The 9,146-nt window shown below is 44.4% G+C and overlaps 4 non-coding genes across 4 annotated transcripts; all 4 read left to right on the top strand.

Annotated features, from left to right (window-relative positions):
- Window positions 1–776: 776 nt before the first annotated feature.
- TRNAG-CCC (transfer RNA glycine (anticodon CCC)) lies at window positions 777–848 on the top strand. Its single transcript has one exon. It is a non-coding gene; the product is annotated as a tRNA-Gly (tRNA).
- Window positions 849–2,364: 1,516 nt separating this feature from the next.
- TRNAG-CCC (transfer RNA glycine (anticodon CCC)) lies at window positions 2,365–2,436 on the top strand. Its single transcript has one exon. It is a non-coding gene; the product is annotated as a tRNA-Gly (tRNA).
- Window positions 2,437–5,551: 3,115 nt separating this feature from the next.
- On the top strand, window positions 5,552–5,623 carry TRNAG-CCC (transfer RNA glycine (anticodon CCC)). The gene has a single exon. It is a non-coding gene; the product is annotated as a tRNA-Gly (tRNA).
- Window positions 5,624–8,738: 3,115 nt separating this feature from the next.
- On the top strand, window positions 8,739–8,810 carry TRNAG-CCC (transfer RNA glycine (anticodon CCC)). The gene has a single exon. It is a non-coding gene; the product is annotated as a tRNA-Gly (tRNA).
- The last annotated feature ends 336 nt before the right edge of the window (window positions 8,811–9,146 follow it).

The raw sequence follows: 9,146 nt of genomic DNA on the forward strand, positions 1-9,146 counted from the left end.
CAGTTATGACTGACTGTGAGACGAGAAGATGAAGATTTTCTGCACCCAGCATACATTGCAGCATGCTTAGGCAAATGAGGAGCGAGACCCACCAATCCCTCACCACTTCGCTGAAAGCTCCTCCTCTGCATAAAGAGAACACTTTTACAAGGGAGCAGAGTGGCGCAGCGGAAGCGTGCTGGGCCCATAACCCAGAGGTCGATGGATCGAAACCATCCTCTGCTATAAAATTTCTTGTTTTTTCTTCTGAGAACCAATCTGTCATTTCCACGCTACCAGCAAGGAAAAGCGCAGGCTTGTGCTAGCTATGTGAGAAAAGACTTCTCAACTATCTGTCTCTGCTGAAACACAACAGAGTGATCGCCAAAGGATCAACCCCATACTTTGAAAGTAAAGATACCCAATTATAAGCATAAATGACTGGTTGGACCGTCACACGTTTTTCTGGGCATGCTTTGAATGTCATTCTTGCCTTTTCGTTCTGCTCTTATCATTCTCCTGGGCATTTCATGGAAGGCACTCTCTTTCTCTTCGCTGCTTTGCTTCCAATGCTGCCTAAATATGTTCATTTCCACTATTTGTACTACTGCTTTCCATTTCTTCTCTTCTGCACAGATTTGGCCTTGGTTTCAATCCCCAGTTCCTTACCCTCTACAAGAAACTTTCTACTGCTTTTCATGTTGGTATCTAAACCAAATGCACCATTGAAACTGGTGCAAGATAGTCATTGAACTCGGGGTTGTAATCTTTAGAACCGAGAGCAACCATATCATAGGGCGTTGGTGGTATAGTGGTGAGCATAGCTGCTTCCCAAGCAGTTGACCTGGGTTCGATTCCCGGCCAATGCAGTGCAAATTTTTATATGTTCTCCAAGCAGGATTTGTTTTAATGCAACATGTCACAAAATGGAAATATCATGAACAGATTAATCAGACGTTAAATTTAAAAAAAAATGAAATACTTAGGCAGGCATCTCGATCGCCCCATCTGCTACATTCATTGTCCTATTAGATGCTATTTTCCAAAAAGCAGAGTCACCACTCACATGTGCTGGTAATAAATATGTTGCGGGCGGTAGACAATGAAAGGGCTGAACCCCGACCAGACATTCTAACTCTAGCATCTCTATATTAAAAAGCATTTCTAGGCAATATCTAGCATGTGAATAAAAGTAGGCAAGATCCACCGATGAATCTGGCAAAAGTCCCCAATGATTTTGTGCACACTTGTTCTCTCACCTGAATGCAGCGCCACCTTGTAGCCATCGGATGTAACTGCAGCTCACAAAATGTTATATCAGAGAGCAAGTTGAGAGGACTCCAAGAGGCAGATGTCCATGGAAAGAGCATCTCACGACAGCAGGAAGGTTGGATATTTCAAGATAGCAACATTTCCTGTCCAACGTCCTCACGTCCCGAACGCTCCCAAACGCTCAAAAGCCTCGCCCTCACCGGGTAGATCTCTGGCTCCCAGTTAAAATCAAATCCTGAGCATGCTAGCGCTAGGATCAAAGAGAGAGGAGAGGGTTAGAGAGCTGCTATCTTGGTAAAGGCCTGAAACTGCTAGTTCCCAAGAGGGTCTGCACTTTCAGTTATGACTGACTGTGAGACGAGAAGATGAAGATTTTCTGCACCCAGCATACATTGCAGCATGCTTAGGCAAATGAGGAGCGAGACCGACCAATCCCTCGCCACTTCGCTGAAAGCTCCTCCTCTGCATAAAGAGAACACTTTTACAAGGGGGCAGAGTGGCGCAGCGGAAGCGTGCTGGGCCCATAACCCAGAGGTCGATGGATCGAAACCATCCTCTGCTATAATATTTCTTGTTTTTTCTTCTGAGAACCAATCTGTCATTTCCACGCTACCAGCAAGGAAAAGCGCAGGCTTGTGCTAGCTATGTGAGAAAAGACTTCTCAACTATCTGTCTCTGCTGAAATACAAGAGAGTGATCGCCAAAGGATCAACCCCATACTTTGAAAGTAAAGATACCCAATTATAAGCATAAATGACTGGTGGGACCGTCACACGTTTTTCTGGGCATGCTTTGAATGTCATTCTTGCCTTTTCGTTCTGCTCTTATCATTCTCCTGGGCATTTCATGGAAGGCACTCTCTTTCTCTTCGCTGCTTTGCTTCCAATGCTGCCTAAATATGTTCATTTCCACTATTTGTACTACTGCTTTCCATTTCTTCTCTTCTGCACAGATTTGGCCTTGGTTTCAATCCCCAGTTCCTTACCCTCTACAAGAAACTTTCTACTGCTTTTCATGTTGGTATCTAAACCAAATGCACCATTGAAACTGGTGCAAGATAGTCATTGAACTCGGGGTTGTAATCTTTAGAACCGAGAGCACCCACATCATAGGGCTTTGGTGGTATAGTGGTGAGCATAGCTGCTTCCCAAGCAGTTGACCCGGGTTCGATTCCCGGCCAATGCAGTGCAAATTTTTATATGTTCTCCAAGCAGGATTTGTTTTAATGCAACATGTCACAAAACGGAAATATCATGAACAGATTAATCAGACGTTAAATTAAAAAAAAAATGAAATACTTAGGCAGGCATCTCGATCGCCCCATCTGCTACATTAATTGTCCTATTAGATGCTATTTTCCAAAAAGCAGAGTCACCACTCACATGTGCTGGTAATAAATATGTTGCGGGCGGTAGACAATGAAAGGGCTGAACCCCGACCAGACATTCTAACTCTAGCATCTCTATATTAAAAAGCATTTCTAGGCAATATCTAGCATGTGAATAAAAGTAGGCAAGATCCACCGATGAATCTGGCAAAAGTCCCCAACGATTTTGTGCACACTTGTTCTCTCACCTGAATGCAGCGCCACCTTGTAGCCATCGGATGTAACTGCAGCTCACAAAATGTTATATCAGAGAGCAAGTTGAGAGGACTCCAAGAGGCAGATGTCCATGGAAAGAGCCTCTCACGACAGCAGGAAGGTTGGATATTTCAAGATGGCAACATTTCCTGTCCAATGTCCTCACGTCCCGAACGCTCCCAAATGCTCAAAAGCCTCGCCCTCACCGGGTAGATCTCTGGCTCCCAGTTAAAATCAAATCCTGAGCATGCTAGCGCTAGGATCAAAGAGAGAGGAAAGGGTTAGAGAGCTGCTATCTTGGTAAAGGCCTGAAACTGCTAGTTCCCAAGAGGGTCTGCACTTTCAGTTATGACTGACTGTGAGACGAGAAGATGAAGATTTTCTGCACCCAGCATACATTGCAGCATGCTTAGGCAAATGAGGAGCGAGACCCACCAATCCCTCGCCACTTCGCTGAAAGCTCCTCCTCTGCATAAAGAGAACACTTTTACAAGGGAGCAGAGTGGCGCAGCGGAAGCGTGCTGGGCCCATAACCCAGAGGTCGATGGATCGAAACCATCCTCTGCTATAATATTTCTTGTTTTTTCTTCTGAGAACCAATCTGTCATTTCCACGCTACCAGCAAGTAAAAGCGCAGGCTTGTGCTAGCTATGTGAGAAAAGACTTCTCAACTATCTGTCTCTGCTGAAATACAAGAGAGTGATCGCCAAAGGATCAACCCCATACTTTGAAAGTAAAGATACCCAATTATAAGCATAAATGACTGGTGGGACCGTCACACGTTTTTCTGGGCATGCTTTGAATGTCATTCTTGCCTTTTCGTTCTGCTCTTATCATTCTCCTGGGCATTTCATGGAAGGCACTCTCTTTCTCTTCGCTGCTTTGCTTCCAATGCTGCCTAAATATGTTCATTTCCACTATTTGTACTACTGCTTTCCATTTCTTCTCTTCTGCACAGATTTGGCCTTGGTTTCAATCCCCAGTTCCTTACCCTCTACAAGAAACTTTCTACTGCTTTTCATGTTGGTATCTAAACCAAATGCACCATTGAAACTGTTGCAAGATAGTCATTGAACTCGGGGTTGTAATCTTTAGAACCGAGAGCAACCACAACATAGGGTGTTGGTGGTATAGTGGTGAGCATAGCTACTTCCCAAGCAGTTGACCCGGGTTCGATTCCTGGCCAATGCAGTGCAAATTTTTATATGTTCTCCAAGCAGGATTTGTTTTAATGCAACATGTCACAAAACGGAAATATCATGAACAGATTAATCAGACGTTAAATTAAAAAAAAAATGAAATACTTAGGCAGGCATCTCGATCGCCCCATCTGCTACATTAATTGTCCTATTAGATGCTATTTTCCAAAAAGCAGAGTCACCACTCACATGTGCTGGTAATAAATATGTTGCGGGCGGTAGACAATGAAAGGGCTGAACCCTGACCAGACATTCTAACTCTAGCATCTCTATATTAAAAAGCCTTTCTAGGCAATATCTAGCATGTGAATAAAAGTAGGCAAGATCCACCGATGAATCTGGCAAAAGTCCCCAACGATTTTGTGCACACTTGTTCTCTCACCTGAATGCAGCGCCATCTTGTAGCCATCGGATGTAACTGCAGCTCACAAAATGTTATATCAGAGAGCAAGTTGAGAGGACTCCAAGAGGCAGATGTCCATGGAAAGAGCCTCTCACGACAGCAGGAAGGTTGGATATTTCAAGATGGCAACATTTCCTGTCCAACGTCCTCACGTCCCGAACGCTCCCAAACGCTCAAAAGCCTCACACCGGGCAAGCCCTCACCGGGTAGATCTCTGGCTCCCAGTTAAAATCAAATCCTGAGCATGCTAGCGCTAGGATCAAAGAGAGAGGAGAGGGTTAGAGAGCTGCTATCTTGGTAAAGGCCTGAAACTGCTGGTTCCCAAGAGGGTCTGCACTTTCAGTTATGACTGACTGTGAGACGAGAAGATGAAGATTTTCTGCACCCAGCATACATTGCAGCATGCTTAGGCAAATGAGGAGTGAGACCCACCAATCCCTCGCCACTTCGCTGAAAGCTCCTCCTCTGCATAAAGAGAACACTTTTACAAGGGAGCAGAGTGGCGCAGCGGAAGCGTGCTGGGCCCATAACCCAGAGGTCGATGGATCGAAACCATCCTCTGCTATAATATTTCTTGTTTTTTCTTCTGAGGACCAATCTGTCATTTCCACGCTACCAGCAAGGAAAAGCGCAGGCTTGTGCTAGCTATGTGAGAAAAGACTTCTCAACTATCTGTCTCTGCTGAAATACAAGAGAGTGATCGCCAAAGGATCAACCCCATACTTTGAAAGTAAAGATACCCAATTATAAGCATAAATGACTGGTGGGACCGTCACACGTTTTTCTGGGCATGCTTTGAATGTCATTCTTGCCTTTTCGTTCTGCTCTTATCATTCTCCTGGGCATTTCATGGAAGACACTCTCTTTCTCTTCGCTGCTTTGCTTCCAATGCTGCCTAAATATGTTCATTTCCACTATTTGTACTACTGCTTTCCATTTCTTCTCTTCTGCACAGATTTGGCCTTGGTTTCAATCCCCAGTTCCTTACCCTCTACAAGAAACTTTCTACTGCTTTTCATGTTGGTATCTAAACCAAATGCACCATTGAAACTGGTGCAAGATAGTCATTGAACTCGGGGTTGTAATCTTTAGAACCGAGAGCAACCACATCATAGGGCGTTGGTGGTATAGTGGTGAGCATAGCTGCTTCCCAAGCAGTTGACCCGGGTTTGATTCCCGGCCAATGCAGTGCAAATTTTTGTATGTTCTCCAAGCAGGATTTGTTTTAATGCAACATGTCACAAAACGGAAATATCATGAACAGATTAATCAGACGTTAAATTTAAAAAAAAATGAAATACTTAGGTAGGCATCTCGATCGCCCCATCTGCTACATTCATTGTCCTATTAGATGCTATTTTCCAAAAAGCAGAGTCACCACTCACATGTGCTGGTAATAAATATGTTGCGGGCGGTAGACAATGAAAGGGCTGAACCCCGACCAGACATTCTAACTCTAGCATCTCTATATTAAAAAGCATTTCTAGGCAATATCTAGCATGTGAATAAAAGTAGGCAAGATCCACCGATGAATCTGGCAAAAGTCCCCAACGATTTTGTGCACACTTGTTCTCTCACCTGAATGCAGCGCCACCTTGTAGCCATCGGATGTAACTGCAGCTCACAAAATGTTATATCAGAGAGCAAGTTGAGAGGACTCCAAGAGGCAGATGTCCATGGAAAGAGCCTCTCACGACAGCAGGAAGGTTGGATATTTCAAGATGGCAACATTTCCTGTCCAATGTCCTCACGTCCCGAACGCTCCCAAACGCTCAAAAGCCTCACACCGGGCAAGCCCTCACCGGGTAGATCTCTGGCTCCCAGTTAAAATCAAATCCTGAGCATGCTAGCGCTAGGATCAAAGAGAGAGGAGAGGGTTAGAGAGCTGCTATCTTGGTAAAGGCCTGAAACTGCTAGTTCCCAAGAGGGTCTGCACTTTCAGTTATGACTGACTGTGAGACGAGAAGATGAAGATTTTCTGCACCCAGCATACATTGCAGCATGCTTAGGCAAATGAGGAGCGAGACCCACCAATCCCTCGCCACTTCGCTGAAAGCTCCTCCTCTGCATAAAGAGAACACTTTTACAAGGGAGCAGAGTGGCGCAGCGGAAGCGTGCTGGGCCCATAACCCAGAGGTCGATGGATCGAAACCATCCTCTGCTATAATATTTCTTGTTTTTTCTTCTGAGAACCAATCTGTCATTTCCACGCTACCAGCAAGGAAAAGCGCAGGCTTGTGCTAGCTATGTGAGAAAAGACTTCTCAACTATCTGTCTCTGCTGAAATACAAGAGAGTGATCGCCAAAGGATCAACCCCATACTTTGAAAGTAAAGATACCCAATTATAAGCATAAATGACTGGTGGGACCGTCACACGTTTTTCTGGGCATGCTTTGAATGTCATTCTTGCCTTTTCGTTCTGCTCTTATCATTCTCCTGGGCATTTCATGGAAGGCACTCTCTTTCTCTTCGCTGCTTTGCTTCCAATGCTGCCTAAATATGTTCATTTCCACTATTTGTACTACTGCTTTCCATTTCTTCTCTTCTGCACAGATTTGGCCTTGGTTTCAATCCCCAGTTCCTTACCCTCTACAAGAAACTTTCTACTGCTTTTCATGTTGGTATCTAAACCAAATGCACCATTGAAACTGGTGCAAGATAGTCATTGAACTCGGGGTTGTAATCTTTAGAACCGAGAGCAACCACATCATAGGGCGTTGGTGGTATAGTGGTGAGCATAACTGCTTCCCAAGCAGTTGACCCGGGTTCGATTCCCAGCCAATGCAGTGCAAATTTTTATATGTTCTCCAAGCAGGATTTGTTTTAATGCAACATGTCACAAAACGGAAATATCATGAACAGATTAATCAGACGTTAAATTAAAAAAAAAATGAAATACTTAGGCAGGCATCTCGATCGCCCCATCTGCTACATTAATTGTCCTATTAGATGCTATTTTCCAAAAAGCAGAGTCACCACTCACATGTGCTGGTAATAAATATGTTGCGGGCGGTAGACAATGAAAGGGCTGAACCCCGACCAGACATTCTAACTCTAGCATCTCTATATTAAAAAGCATTTCTAGGCAATATCTAGCATGTGAATAAAAGTAGGCAAGATCCACCTATGAATCTGGCAAAAGTCCCCAACGATTTTGTGCACACTTGTTCTCTCACCTGAATGCAGCGCCACCTTGTAGCCATCGGATGTAACTGCAGCTCACAAAATGTTATATCAGAGAGCAAGTTGAGAGGACTCCAAGAGGCAGATGTCCATGGAAAGAGCCTCTCACGACAGCAGGAAGGTTGGATATTTCAAGATGGCAACATTTCCTGTCCAACGTCCTCACGTCCCGAACGCTCCCAAACGCTCAAAAGCCTCGCCCTCACCGGGTAGATCTCTGGCTCCCAGTTAAAATCAAATCCTGAGCATGCTAGCGCTAGGATCAAAGAGAGAGGAGAGGGTTAGAGAGCTGCTATCTTGGTAAAGGCCTGAAACTGCTAGTTCCCAAGAGGGTCTGCACTTTCAGTTATGACTGACTGTGAGACGAGAAGATGAAGATTTTCTGCACCCAGCATACATTGCAGCATGCTTAGGCAAATGAGGAGCGAGACCCACCAATCCCTCACCACTTCGCTGAAAGCTCCTCCTCTGCATAAAGAGAACACTTTTACAAGGGAGCAGAGTGGCGCAGCGGAAGCGTGCTGGGCCCATAACCCAGAGGTCGATGGATCGAAACCATCCTCTGCTATAAAATTTCTTGTTTTTTCTTCTGAGAACCAATCTGTCATTTCCACGCTACCAGCAAGGAAAAGCGCAGGCTTGTGCTAGCTATGTGAGAAAAGACTTCTCAACTATCTGTCTCTGCTGAAATACAAGAGAGTGATCGCCAAAGGATCAACCCCATACTTTGAAAGTAAAGATACCCAATTATAAGCATAAATGACTGGTGGGACCGTCACACGTTTTTCTGGGCATGCTTTGAATGTCATTCTTGCCTTTTCGTTCTGCTCTTATCATTCTCCTGGGCATTTCATGGAAGGCACTCTCTTTCTCTTCGCTGCTTTGCTTCCAATGCTGCCTAAATATGTTCATTTCCACTATTTGTACTACTGCTTTCCATTTCTTCTCTTCTGCACAGATTTGGCCTTGGTTTCAATCCCCAGTTCCTTACCCTCTACAAGAAACTTTCTACTGCTTTTCATGTTGGTATCTAAACCAAATGCACCATTGAAACTGGTGCAAGATAGTCATTGAACTCGGGGTTGTAATCTTTAGAACCGAGAGCACCCACATCATAGGGCGTTGGTGGTATAGTGGTGAGCATAGCTGCTTCCCAAGCAGTTGACCCGGGTTCGATTCCCGGCCAATGTAGTGCAAATTTTTATATGTTCTCCAAGCAGGATTTGTTTTAATGCAACATGTCACAAAACGGAAATATCATGAACAGATTAATCAGACGTTAAATTAAAAAAAAAATGAAATACTTAGGCAGGCATCTCGATCGCCCCATCTGCTACATTAATTGTCCTATTAGATGCTATTTTCCAAAAAGCAGAGTCACCACTCACATGTGCTGGTAATAAATATGTTGCTGGCGGTGGACAATGAAAGGGCTGAACCCCGACCAGACATTCTAACTCTAGCATCTCTATATTAAAAAGCATTTCTAGGCAATATCTAGCATGTGAATAAAAGTAGGCAAGATCC

The sequence above is a fragment of the Triturus cristatus genome, chromosome 11 (genome assembly GCF_964204655.1).
Source record: "Triturus cristatus chromosome 11, aTriCri1.1, whole genome shotgun sequence".
Classification (NCBI taxonomy): domain Eukaryota; kingdom Metazoa; phylum Chordata; class Amphibia; order Caudata; family Salamandridae; genus Triturus; species Triturus cristatus.